Source organism: Botryllus schlosseri, chromosome 12 (assembly GCF_051294905.1).
Source record: "Botryllus schlosseri isolate E-star chromosome 12, Bs_hap1, whole genome shotgun sequence".
Classification (NCBI taxonomy): Eukaryota; Metazoa; Chordata; class Ascidiacea; order Stolidobranchia; family Styelidae; genus Botryllus; species Botryllus schlosseri.
The window spans coordinates 24979300-24993653 of record NC_137247.1 but is presented as its reverse complement, the minus strand read 5'-3'; the positions used below and the strand labels follow the sequence as shown (position 1 = coordinate 24993653).

The window sequence follows — 14354 nt, the reverse complement described above, 5'->3', positions numbered from 1 at the left end:
ATATCGATATTGTATATTATCAATAATATTATGTTCAATTCCCTACCAGTTTCTGACGATTATCTATGCCAAGTATCAGCCGAAATTATTCCGGTTTATTTAAAAATGAATATAATATTATAGTCTATATTGAAGTCATGCAAGCTATTTGCAAGAGTCTCTTGCTGATGTAAATATCGGACAAAGAAAACGAGACTGAATATCATTTGCACCCTTTAAATTATCTGTAATAAAGTCAGTGCATTCAAAATTCATCGTATATCCAACGGTATTTTCAGGACTTAGCATGTGTAGAACGAAGGCAATATTACTCGTGGTGGCGATTTGCCTTGTCATACCATTCTCTGAAGGGAAACGTAATCAACAATGTCTCGCTTGGCTGAAAACGCTCAAACCGTTGAAATTGTTGGAACTCAAGTAAGTTAACGTTATACATTCATAGCTATGCGACGAACAGCAGTTAGATAATCAAATTCAGAATGAGACTAATAAGAATTTCGTCACAGGGAATGGATTAGGGAGCGATTGAATAAGTTGGCCGCACGATCAGGTGATCTCGATGATGCCGACGAAAATCTGCAAGTAAGCAACGCTACGACCAGACTTGGACAACTAGATAATTCTAGTTGCATAATTTCACTAAATTAGAACGAAATGCAAGTAATCTAATTCTAATCTAATTTGTGAAACGTTTCGATGCTCTAATTCTAATTTTAATCTAATTTGTGAAATGTTCTCATGTTCTAATTCTAATTCTAATCTAATTTGTGAAATGTCCCTATTCTCTAATTCTAGTTCTAATCTAATTATTGTTTTCCTGAAAATACCTCTTTGTCCGAGGCATATTGCAGTGAGTTAACAAGAATATCTCCTCCTGCGCAGGGAAATCCAATTGCCAAGCCGCCATCGCCTTACTTACACCGTGCAGTCATAGCAGATATTATGACGAATAATAGCATGCTAGAGTAGCTCGTAGTCTGCGAACAACATTCTAGTTTTTAAAACTGTACGTTAGTACATCGCCGTTCTGATTTACATGGGCGATGCCCATGGTTACCTTAAAAGAAGTAATATTTCATTAAAGTATAGTAAAAATCGAGCCACGCTTGGTGTACAGAAGTTAACCATTCTCATGGGTATGGGAATGCACTGTTGTTGTTGTTTATTAAACAACAAATATGTGGCGCTTATCGCCTGACGGCCTTTTGCACCACGCACTGTGATTTGATATGAACTAAATTTTGCAGTATTCATTTCCCATATACAATTTCATTTAATTTCCAAGTTTTTGCGAGCTGAGTACCTCTAATTCTAATTCTAATCTAATTGGGAAAAAGCTTAGTAGCTGTAATTCTAATTCTAATCTAATTTGGAAAAAGCTGTGAAGCTCTAATTCTAATTCTAATCTAATTACAAAAAAACTGTGGAACTCTAATTCTAATTCTAATCTAATTCAGAAAAGCTAAAAAAATTCTAGTTGTCCAAGTTTGGCTACGACCAATCGAGGTTTACAGCCTTTCGCGGAAGAAATATTATCGAAACTTATAAGTCCCGTTGATACATTAACCTTTAATAACAAGGAGCGTGTAAGTTTAGTCTTCGCAGAAAGGATACCTCGCTATTCGACTTAAATCACCCGAATTAATAATCGATTGAGGTTCGAGTACTCAAGTAAATATTAATTATGCCCATCCCTATACATATGAACGCAACAACTATATGTAAGCTATGTAGGCTACAAGCCAATGGCGGGACACTTGATTGAGTAATGTTAAAACTATTAACTACAATAGCCTATGTTTAGTTTTGTTTTTTTTGTTTTTATTAACACATGATTGACGCTTATCGCCTAAACGGTCATTTGCGCCCAGTACATGAATTTCATTGATGTCAGATGACTCTTGCTTTAGCTTCGTCAACGTGATCTTTAGCTGCTATCTTTCTAGAGTTCGGCTCTCTTTCTCTGGGCTTTTCAAGGCGCTGTATTTACGGCGGGATCGGCGACAATAGCCTATGTTATTTTTCAGCAGGAAATTGCCGATTTCATCAACGACATGAAGATCCACAACTGATTTCTCTCATCTCAACGGACTTGATCGATCCAGGAACCTTTTCGCTGTTGAAACATTATTATCAATTATATAACGCATCCATCGATACGAATTGTTTGCGAAGCATATAATTGTATGCGTATGATGTCTTTAGAGGAGAGAGTGACGCCAGAATAGTACGTAAATGGTATCGGTATATGAAACGCATTGTAAAGTTCGTAAAGAAAAATATACAAAATTATAGATCTTATATCAGATTATAGCGCCACTATCACAGCATCATGAAATGCTAAAGCGGAGACCAGAACAGTTCGCGTCACAGATCACAGTTGTGATCACATAAACGCATAAAAACGCTGACCACATAAAAGTTTCGTTGGTGTATTATTTAATGTCAGAGTGCATCTGGCTCACCATATCATATGGTGAATGGTGATGCATGCAACTCCGCAAGCAATCAAAATATCAACAACTTCACAACGACCGGGATCCGCATTGACTACCCCTAGAAGGATTTCGTACCTGTACAATTCAGATGTAGGAAACTTATTTCATCAGAGGCGTCATATTGACCCTACATTTTCAATTGTAATTCTCTAGGACAGGGGTTCTCAAAGGGTGGGCCACAAGGCATTTTGAGGTGGGACACAAAGCTATTTAGAAAATTTTAGAATTAATGTAAGTTTAGTTATATTTGCTATGTTAAACGCTAGAAATATATACATAAACTTTTCATCCGACTCTGAGGAGACGTAGTGCCACGTATGGAGTCAGCATGTACAAGCCGAAAACGGGAGGGACAAACGGCGACTTTTTCCACTGGCTGTGACAACCTACGGCTAACAGTGCAACAGTTGCTTAACTAAAGTAATTTCGATTATATGATAACTGGAAGGTAATGGTGAAGTAACCAAGTATTTCGACAGGGTCACATGTCGAATACCGTCGAAAAGGTATACAATAAACTCGGAATGAAGTGTAGGCTAAGTGATGAATAGATTTACTGTACTTCGGCAGATCGTAATATATTAAGACAAAAATAGGCGTAATTGAAAATTATTAGCAACTTCTGGTGAAGGTAGGCCTATATACTGCACCACCGCAATGAATCGTAATGGATTGAGGATTTCGCGGAGCGCATTAATCTTTGCAGTCGGTTTAAAATGTCCGGCCTGGAAATCATTGAACATAATGTAAGAGTCACATGAATATTTGTATCATTGGATTGAATATTTTGACATCGCAACTTCGGTTGCTTTGGTACAAGACATACAATGTACATTGTACAGCATGCATATTAAAAAACTCTTTCTCCAATTCTCTGTAGTAGGCCTACTAGCACCCCATTCATTAATGAATTGTTTGTACCTTGCCCAGAATGATTATATTATTGTCCACAATAGTGGAACTAAAACTCCAATCACACAGTTGATGCGGGGATTTGATCATTGTGTTTCGCGACGCGAATGGAGCAGCGGACGATCATAATATACACATGAGTTTTAGCCTATAATCTACCAAGGGCCGTAACTGCCTCACCCAAACCCTAATTGGGCGAGCTCGAAGGGCCCCAAGATAATTTCGTTGGTCGTTTGTTGGAGAATATTTATTCAACTCGAAAATTTTCGTCGTGCTTCGCACGATTTCATATCCCTAGTGGTCCTGATTTAAATATTATCAGTAAATTAATAGAAAAGATGCGCATATTTTAGATAAAAAGGCAAGTCGGTGCAGTCTATTACCATGTATTGAACAAGATTATGACTCTAAGATAAGAGGTGAGCCACAGCACATTTTCAAACCGGAAAATGGGCCACGGCCAAGAAAGGGCTGAGAACCCCTGCTCTAGGAGCTATAAAGCCATGTTAATGAAATACAAGGATTTTTCGTCTTTGTCACATTTCCTATGGTAATGACGGGGGGGACGTTAACACACGCACTAATCAAACCATGTAGTAGTATTTTGCGGCTCGATCATGTAGCCTACATGCCGCGATCTAACTAGTAGAAATTCCAAAGCCAAGTGATACAGAAATTCTGAATAGTATCTTCAAAAAGTTGATGTGATCCTCCTCCTACTTGTTGAAGGTGCAGGCCACTTTCGAAATTTTAGGCGCATATTTGCTACCAACTCAATATGACCTATAATCGGTAAAATTTTCCGAAAATATATTACGATACAAATTGACAAAACTTAGTTCAGTATTTGGATAAAGTAGAAGTTGGGATACTTCCTTACTATGGCCACCTCTGGTTATATGTTTATGATCTCTAGGACAACCATCTTTGCGTCATAATAAGACAGTACTATTGACGCTGCTTCCCGGTTGAGAACCACTTTTTGCAGCCAGATTGTGTACAGCAGTGTTCTTTAAACGGAGGAGATAGCGTAGTGGTAACGATAAGCACCCACCAATCTGACCTGCTCCTCTTCTGGGCTCCTCTTCCCCCGCCGTTGCCGTTCTTGCGGCGACAAAAAAGCCCAGAAAAAGACCCGACGACAGAAAGCACTCACAAGGAATGGAAAGAACTAGTAGAAAGGGCCGCGGCTTCAAAAAGATCAACATCGAAAAGAACTGTGACATCGCGTGCACTCTAGGCGGAGGTGGATGTCAGAGTAAAGGATCGCTACTGATGCGTGTCGTTCGATATCCTATCTGCCCATGACATCGCATTGTGTATTATCGCATTGTACATTGTGTGTGACTTGTTCAGATGAAAAATATAATCCAACGATATATATATATATATATAAACCCTTTTAGACACGACCCCCTTGATGATAGTGAAAAATTTCGTGCCCCCTCCCCATCGTCGTATAATAAAATATAGAGAAACCAGGATGTTTGTAATCCCAATGCATAGTTTGATGGCATGGAAGGTTATCACTGTTGAGAGACTCCTCAAATGTAAAATTATGACTGTACACTGAGCAGCAATTATGCTAGGAGCAAGTCGTGCCAAACGCTAAATTTTTTTCAGTTGAGTAATTTGTCAAAAGTAATCCCGTGCAATGGTAGTAGCACATACCATATAAATGTTTTAGCGATTTTGTTTTATAATACCTTCTGTTTCCTGACTTCGGTGTGGCTCATACGTAGGCCTACCCGACGATAAGCTAGGTATATTATACAATATACATGACATGATCTTATATGGTATAATATATCTCATTGCTCCATAACTTTGTGTCTTTCTACGCACTCTGCACAGATGCTCGACGGACACACATACCATAAAACCATCTGCTAACTCTCACACGCGCTGTCGGCACTGACGAAGTTGCTCCTAATTCGGAGATATATTCTGATCAGTGGTAGGTCCGGGGTCAGCAACAATCTAGCACAGGTGTATGGATGGTACAACGGAACAATGACATTCAAAATCGCAATATAGGCCTAATCAGGAATATTGCTGTTGTTGGAATTCGGAAGTGTCAGAAGAAATTCCTTTCTCCAAGGTCGTATCGATCATCAGATTATTTTTCTATCAGACCAAGACACATAAAATGTACAATGCGATGTAGGCCTACTGAAAAAATAGGATACCGAACGACCAGTTGTGGTCTCTTAACTGGCATCCACGTCGGTCTAGTGCCCAAAGTCGCGGTTCTTGCTTTGATGTTGTCTCTATGCCGCGGGGAAAGAGGAGCCTCGAATAACCTCCGTCGCTTAATCGAACCCCGGGCATACTGTGCTGTCTCCCCGCATTCCTACCTGATACCGAATATTTTACCACCATTATTGCTGTCCATGTATTTCGGTTGGATGAAAAATAATGGCCCTCTCTCACTTCTTTACAGTAGTGCAGCCCACTAGCTTTCCTGTTGCTTGCAGTGTACTTGATCTACTACAGAGGTCTCAAACACGCGGCCCGCCAGAGCATTTTGTGCGGGTCATGACGACATTTTAGATTTTTAATAATTTGACAATATATAAGTGTCACATATATCTTTTCAGGTTATAAAGTCAAGATTCCCTCTCGAATTGCTCCGAAAGCTTGAAACTATTCATCAAACTTCATTATCACATGTATTGCAAACGCTACCATGCAGGGGAAGGTTCACTATTTCGCCACATTTCCAACTCATGATGACAAAACCTGACCCTTAGACGATTCGTGACTGAAATTTGTGAGTTGGAATTGGACGCGACCTTTCTCCGAAATATTCAGACTCGGGCTAACTCGATGGCAAAATGAAAATGACCCGAGTTGAGTCGGAGCGACTCGGAATGCCGTGAATTTGTTAGAACCATGGACGCTACAAACTAATTGCGTATCAGGGAATAGTAATAGATCAGAAGGTCGCAGCTTGGTATTTCGCTAACTAAGGGTGGATTGCACAGATGTCGATTAATTCCTAATCGCCGATTAAACGTCAGTAATCGGCTGGCTTCCGTGGCACAGATGCCGATCTGCCACTAATCGGTGAATTTTAATCGGCCAAATGTTATCCGCCGAGCGAGGTGTCTAGAAAGTTAATCGGCTGTGTGCTTCGCGTTGACTGCGGTCTGGGCTGGCTACAGGTACACTAGTATTTGGTATTGAGATGGTGTTAACTGGATGCTCTGACGTGCAGTTGCGGTATTAGCTGAAAACATTGTACTCAGACACTACTACAACTGTTGGCGCATATTATGGGCGTGGCCCTACCACAGCCGATAGTACCTTATGCTATGATTACCGGTATGACATTTTTTACAGACTGTACTGTACAGTGTACACTGTACAGAATTCGATAGTATACTTTGGAAATAAAATACGAGGACGGAAAATTGCAACAGACAGGAAAAGTTTAGAATAATTGAATTGATAGAAGAATATATTGAAACCAAAGAAGACAAAAAGACTGACGGCAAAACAAAAAGATGCGGCCTGAGATGTAATCAGTAAGAAATATGCAGCTGTGAATACCGGTCCTGCGCGTGCAGCCGTACAACTGGCCAAATCCAGAATGTATTGAAAAATTTGAAACGAAAAGCAAAAAAGTTGTATGCATCACGACGCGTCGAACGGGCCAAAACTGGCCCACCTCCAGTTGACGAACTCCTTGGAAAAGGTTTTCGATAGGTAATTTTACTGACAATTCTTTAAAATTCGCAGTAGGAGATGTATTGTTTCCATCTGTGTTTATCGTGACTCTCTGCGTGCTTCATACTCACGTTTTAACGCTCGTTTTGAACTGAATAGACAAATTTTGATGATCATGAGAAACATTTATTGTCTTTTTGTAATTCCCAACTAACTAACCATATCGAGAGACTGCTGCACGTCATCAGCTATACGAAAACGACACATGGGGAACACTGCTCAACAAATTCCTAATCTGAACCGCTCCTTGATCAATCTGCAATTGATTTTTATAGCACTGGTATATTTATTATCACTTTTCAGACCTTATTCCATCTCAAATTGAATGTTTGAAACATCGGTATGACTACGATTGCGTATTCGATAGTCACACGAACAATGGTGAGTGCATTTAGGACATAAACTTTTTTAATATGTTACAACCAACGACAGAGGAACTTGCATCCAATTTTAACTTGCAACAGTCTGGCTTTGCTACAGTGCAGGTGCCTGAGCAGTCTCGTTGGCCATATTATTGTTAGGCTTGCAACTTGACTTGAAGATTTGATTTCGAGTCAGGATTTCTCATACCGTATGTCATATTGAAGCAGTGACTCGAGTCAAATCCATTCATCCTATTCAAACTCGAGTCAAGTCATGATTTTAGTCATCCATCCTTCCTATGTGTCGCGAGGTTAAGATAAACCGTGAAAAAATAATTTGAAAGTAACTTTTCTAATGTATTTCTAACTAAATTTTTTAAATAAAATGTTTATTCAGATGCATATTCCGAAGATTCAGTTTGCATCTTCATCATCGACGAGGATGTGAACACAGAGGCTGGTTCTTCATGTCACAACAGCGATGGTAAGTTGAGGTACTAATTTGAAATCCATATGAATCGTGTTGGTACTAACATAGCCACACGAATACTTCAAATAGAACATTGCGGGTTGTTTTGATTGACATTAACATTGCTCTATTGAATTTGAACTCTATTGAATCAATACAACTGTTGTTAACCATAGTTTTCTTGCAGCAAATGAAATTGCTGCCCTTTTCGTTGTTGATGGCGATGTGACGCTTTCTTCAGTTCCCTCGACAGACTTCAGGATGGAACACCAGACCGGTAAGTGTTAGCATACAATGATGGTGATGCAACCCACAGTTTATTCATTACTACATTCAGATATGCAAGATCAAACAGAGAACACAAAAAGCTCAACGCCAATTGTCTCGAAAAAGAGAGCCAGGTGTGTTGATGAAAAAAATCATATTTCAACTATAATGTTGGTGATCAAAATGTGGTGTTTGGAAATGAGCGTCCTGGAAATGGCAAAGGAGCAACATGATATCAGAATGAAATATTTTAAATTACAGATGCATGTCAAGTACCAGAAACTGGAAATGGAAAAAGAACTGCAAAATTGAGAAAATACAGCAACGAATCGAAATAGTACAAAAACCAGACTTGGACAACTAGTTAATTGGCTGTATAATTAGAATAGTAAGTGCAAAATGCCAGTAATATAATTCTAACTTAATTTCTGGTTTTGCTGAAAATTCTACAGTAGAACTCTACAATACTAAGCGAGTTGTGCAGATTCAATTTCCAAATTTTCACATATTCAGTAATCCCTATTCTAATTTAATTGAAAAATAACTACTGTCTATAATTCTATTCTAATTTGGAAAAATATGCAGCCATAATTATCATTATAGTCTAATTTTGAAAAGCTGATTTTCTAGTTGTCCAATTCTGACTACAGCATGGGCTACTGGATCTCGTAATAAAAATAATTGACGAGGAATTGAATGTGTTGTTATTGGTGTTCAAACACGAGATGAAATACTCAAGACATTCCAGAGCAGTGATTTTGAACAATCTGTCTGCGCTGAAGTCGTGCTCGGTTGTGTTGTGCCGTCACGTTATCGGTGTCTTTGACCAATCTTCTTGGCACTCTCTCTTCTGCTAGGCTCTCTAACATCTGGAGGGTAGCAAGAACATTGAGGTATGGATCCATTGTTATTCTCAGTCGATATTGCACTATATTAATGTAGCTCTCTATTCTATAAAACAGGTTGTATTGAATTTTATGGTTGACCAAATTCTTGATAAACTGAAGTGAGGTTTGGCTGTCAACAAACAAGATTACTCAACTGGGTAACAGCAGATAACTTTGCATTGCAAAATTGTAACATAAATGCATTACTGTTTGTACAGCACTTGAGCACATTGCACAACAGTTAGATCAAAGCAATTTACAACGTTGTAAATTGCTATGGTTAGATCCTTGCAATGGCTGAAATTTACTTCTACATTCCTGCAGAGTCAATTGTCATTGGTATGGAGAAATCAAAATCGTATGCAAATGTGTGTGTATATGAACTCAATTTGTATATCTTAACATTGGTGAAGCGGCTATCATGACTAATGCACCAATAAACGGAAAATAAAATTCTATCTGAAACGTATCTATCTAGTTCTAGATATCCCTGAGTAATGAGATAAATGTCCTGCAATATACGAAATTTGTAATAGAGTTTCTGGCATAGCAATACCGGTAGACGATGATTTTGGTACGCTATTCCTACAATACCTCTTTTAATAACCTCAAAACGTTTGTTCTGACGCGTTCTGGCGTTCATAACCTTACACTGTGCAGTAGCAACAGTTTGGTTGGCTGCTATACGCACATGACATCAACTAAACATACATATCTATGAAGAGCGCATCTCTCCCTCATGACAACACAGTTCATATCGCCACCGAGCGAAAACAGCTGATTGCTAACGTACGTCATTTGCGTCGATTTGCGTCAGTAATCCGCGATAAGATAACTCACAGGCGAATCCGTATCTGTACCACAGAGTCACCAGGTGACCTTGCTCGCTGATTAAATTATCGCCGATTAAGGCAATCGGTGATTACTTTTCAATCGGCATCTGTGCATATAACATCTTTGATCGCTAAACCATGTTATTAAGGCCACTTCAAGGTACCGAGTAGGCCTACCGTATTGGTACGCTCCTAGGATTTAAAAACAATGGGCCGTTCGGCGTTCCGACATTTCAATCACTAAGGGTGGATTGCACAGATGCCGATTGAAAAGTAATCACCGATTGCCTTAATCGGCAATAATTTAATCAGCGAGCAAGGTCACCTGGTGACTCTGTGGTACAGATACGGATTCGCCTGTGAGTTATATTATCGCGGATTACTGACGCAAATCGACGCAAATGACGTACGCTAGCAATCAGCTGTTTTCGGTCGGTGGCGATATGAACTGTGTCGTCATAAGGGAGAGATGCGCTCTTCATAGATATGAATGTTTAGTTGATGTCATGTGCGTATATCGGCTGAGAATAACAATGGATCCATACCTCGATGTTCTTGCTACCCTCCAGATGTTAGAGAGCCTAGCAGAAGAGAGAGTGCCAGTAGATTGGTCAAAGACAGAGCAAATCAATCCATTGGAATATACCCTGGAGGTTAGCGACACCGATAACGTGACGGCACAACCGAGCACGACTTCAGCGCAGACAGATTGTTCAAAATCACTTCTCTGGAATGTCTAGAGTATTTCATCTCGTGTTTGAACACAATAACCACACATTCAATTCCTCGTCAATTATTTTTATTACGAGATCCAGTAGCCTATGCTGTAGTCAGAATTGGACAACTAGAAAATCAGCTTTTCAAAATTAGACTATAATGATGATAATTATGGCTGCATATTTTTACAAATTAGAATAGAATTATAGACACGGTGGTTATTTTTCAATTAAATCAGAATAGGGATTACTGAATATGTGAAAATTTGGAAATTGAATCTGCACAACTCGCTTAGTATTGTAGAGTTCTACTGTAGAATTTTCAGCAAAACCAGAAATTAAGTTAGAAATATATTGCTGGCATTTTGCACTTATTATTCTAATTATATACAGCCAATTAACTAGTTGTCCAAGTCTGGTTTTTGTGCTATTTCGATTCGTTGGTGTATCTTCTCAATTTTGCAGTTCTTTTTCCAGTTTCTGGTACTTGATATGCATCTGTAAGTCAAAATATTTCATTCTGATATCATGCTGCTCCTTTGTCATTTCCAGGACGCTCATTTCTGAACACCACATTTTGATCACCAACATTATAGTTAAAATAAGAATTTTTTCATCAACACACCTGGCTCTCTTTTTCGAGACAATTGGCGTTGAGCTTTTTGTGTTCTCTGTTTCATCTTGCATGTCTGAATGTAGTAATGAATAAACTGTGGGTTGCATCACCATCATTGTATGCTAACACTTACCGGTCTGGTGTTCTATCCTGAAGTCTGTCGAGGGAACTGAAGGAAGCGTCACATCGCCATCAACAACGAAAGGGCCGCAATTTCATTGGCTGCAAGAAAACTATGGTTAACAACAGTTGTATTGATTCAATAGAGTTCAAATTCAATAGAGCAATGTTAATGTCAATCAAAACAACCCGCAATGTTCTATTTGAAGTATTCGTGTGGCTATGTTAGTACCAACACGATTCATATGGATTTCAAATTAGTACCTCAACTTACCATCGCTGTTGTGACATGAAGAACCAGCCTCTGTGTTCACATCCTCGTCGATGATGAAGGTGCAAACTGAATCTTTAGAATATGCATCTGAATAAACATTTTATTTGAAAATTTTAGTTAGAAATACATTAGAAAAGTTACTTTCAAATTATTTTTTCACGGTTTATCTTAACCTCGCGAAACATAGGAAGGATGGATGACTAAAATCATGACTTGACTCGAGTTGGAATAGGATGAATGGATTTGACTGGAGTCACTGCTTCAATATGACATACACTATGAGAAATCCTGACTCGAAGTCAAATCTTCAAGTCAAGTTGCAAGCCTAACAATAATATGGCCAACGATACTGCTCAGGCACCTGCACTGCACAGTAGCAAAGTCAGACTGTTGCAAGTTAAAATTGGATGCAAGTTCCTCTGCCGTTGGTTGTAACATATTAAAAAAGTTTATGTCCTAAATGCACTCACCATTGTCCGTGTGACTATCGAATACGCAATCGTAGTCATACCGATGTTTCAAACATTCAATTTGAGATGGAATAAAGTCTGAAAAGTGATAATAAATATACCAGTGCTATAAAAATCAATTGCAGATTGATCAAGGAGTGGTTCAGATTAGGAATTTGCCGAGCAGTGTTCCCCATGTGTCGTTTTCGTATAGCTGATGACGTGCAACAGTCTCTGGATATGGTTAGTTTGTTGGGCATTACAAAAATGTTTTTCATGATCATCAAAATTTGTCTATTCAGTTCAAAACGAGCGTGAAAACGTGAGTATGAAGCACGCAGAGAGTCATGATAAACACAGATGGAAACAATACATCTCCTACTGCGAATTTTAAAGAACTGCCAGTAAAATTACCTATTGAAAACCTTTTCCAAGGAGTTCGTCAACTGGAGGTCCGGGCCGTTCGACACGTCGTGATGCATATATCTTTTTGGCTTTTCGTTTCAAATTTTTCAATACATTCTGGATTTGGCCAGTTGTACGGCTGCACGCGCAGGACCAGTATTCATAGCTGCATATTTCTTACTGATTACATCTCAGACCGCATCTTTTTGTTTTGCCATCAGTCTTTTTGTCTTCCTTGGTTTCAATCAGACATGGGGTGATTACTTTATGATTGTAATCGATTGCGATTACGATTACTTATGAATGACGCGATTACGATTACGATTACGATTACAGCAACATCAGGAAGTAGTCGATTACGATTACGATTACATTGGAAAAGTAATCGCGATTACTCACGATTACATTTATTTTGCATCTTAGAAGCTATGTTGGAAGACAATATATGGATTGCGCTGAAGAGGCCTAATGAGATAACAAACTCCCTTTAAAAAAGATGCGTCATTTGCTTGTTACGTCATAATGTACCCATTGTCTATTTTTATAGGGGTCAATTTATCGCGCTCAATGATTTGCATTCTCTCCAGGGCCCTAATTACCGCACCCCAAATTTCCCAATATGGTGGGGAGCGAGCTCGAAGGGGGCTCAAAAAGTATTTCGTAAACCAACATAAGTTATAGAGTATTTTGAGAGATCTAATTAATTTGAAAATCCTCTCTAGATCAGTGATTCCAAACCGCGGCTCTGAGAGCCACAAGCGGCTCCGAGCTAGCCTACTTGCGGCTCCCATTGACGTTGGAAAACCCAACAAAAACATTATAAAATCAATTTAGAACAAACAAACAAATTGATTTTCAAAAATTACACCTGCTTGGATTGGAATCTGGAGTTTATAATTAAGGGTGGAGACCAATTCCTTTGCTGTCGAGTAGCGATTCTCTACTCAGCAACGATTTCGTTACTCAACTCACGTCCAAAAGTATGCTCACACTCAAATGCGTTTGGATCGTCACTCAAATTTAAGTCTGCTCATCATCAGACTTAATTAAGTGCAGGTGGTGTCATCAAACCAATGAATCATTTGACTTGATTGTCGGAGGTCACGAATTAACAACATACACTAAAGTAATTATAACAAGATAACAGAGGTTATAATTATGAATTACGTGTCCCAGCTCTACATGTAGGTACTAGGTAGCCTAATTCTGTGGCGAGATAGCGCAGTGGTATAATCCACGGCTGCAACGCCATTGTATGCCGGTTCGAGTCCGACCGAGGTCGACTTCAGAAATCCTTTCTGAGTGTTGGAGGTTTATCTAGTCTCCTCCTCGCCGACTCATCCGCGTAAGCGGTGTCTTACAATAAGCCTAGAAGTGGGCCGTGCTACAAGTCGGCAGATACGGAATCAAAAATGAAGAAAATCGGCCTGGTGTAACTGACCGCTGTAGTGGACAAACACCAACATTACCTCAACCAAACCAACTCTTACAGGTGAATCTGACCATCGGGAGCTGATAGAGGATTAAAAATCAATAGGAATAGAATGCAATTATTGACGAAATTCAGTCTTCAACCTGCGATTACCACCCTATGGGGGACGAACTGCTGTTTTGGTCCTAATTCCAGCTACAGCCCATGCTAACATGATATTTAGGCCCATGACCATGGCGGCAGGTCCCAATGTTGAGTAAAGATTGGCGCCCGTTTCAAGTAGAGTCATGAGAATAAGACGAAGCGAACATACAATTCTGCCTTCAACTTAATACAGATATTGTACTGCAAGCCACCGTTACGAGAAACGGCACGGTTTTGA

General features: G+C 39.3%; 3 long non-coding RNA genes across 7 annotated transcripts; 2 read left to right on the top strand and 1 right to left on the bottom strand.

Annotated features, from left to right (window-relative positions):
• The first annotated feature begins 244 nt into the window (after positions 1–244).
• Positions 245–2182, top strand: LOC145452753 (uncharacterized). 2 transcript variants are annotated; one of them, XR_013919495.1, is made up of 3 exons: positions 245–417; positions 507–582; positions 2031–2182. It is a non-coding gene; the product is annotated as an uncharacterized LOC145452753 (long non-coding RNA). The 2 variants fall into 2 exon arrangements; XR_013919494.1 differs by having other exon boundaries at positions 248–417; positions 2028–2182.
• A 4193-nt stretch (positions 2183–6375) lies between these two features.
• On the top strand, positions 6376–8932 carry LOC145452224 (uncharacterized). 2 transcript variants are annotated; one of them, XR_013919243.1, is made up of 5 exons: positions 6376–7523; positions 7902–7988; positions 8161–8250; positions 8311–8374; positions 8502–8932. It is a non-coding gene; the product is annotated as an uncharacterized LOC145452224 (long non-coding RNA). The 2 variants fall into 2 exon arrangements; XR_013919242.1 differs by having other exon boundaries at positions 8311–8932.
• LOC145452225 (uncharacterized) lies at positions 8269–13629 on the bottom strand. Of its 3 annotated transcripts, XR_013919247.1 has the most exons (7): positions 12550–13629; positions 12157–12234; positions 11687–11773; positions 11426–11514; positions 11302–11365; positions 10493–11174; positions 8269–9191 (listed from the first exon to the last, which is right to left on the bottom strand). It is a non-coding gene; the product is annotated as an uncharacterized LOC145452225 (long non-coding RNA). The 3 variants fall into 3 exon arrangements; XR_013919245.1 differs by having other exon boundaries at positions 12157–13629; XR_013919246.1 differs by lacking the exon at positions 12157–12234.
• Positions 13630–14354: the final 725 nt, after the last annotated feature.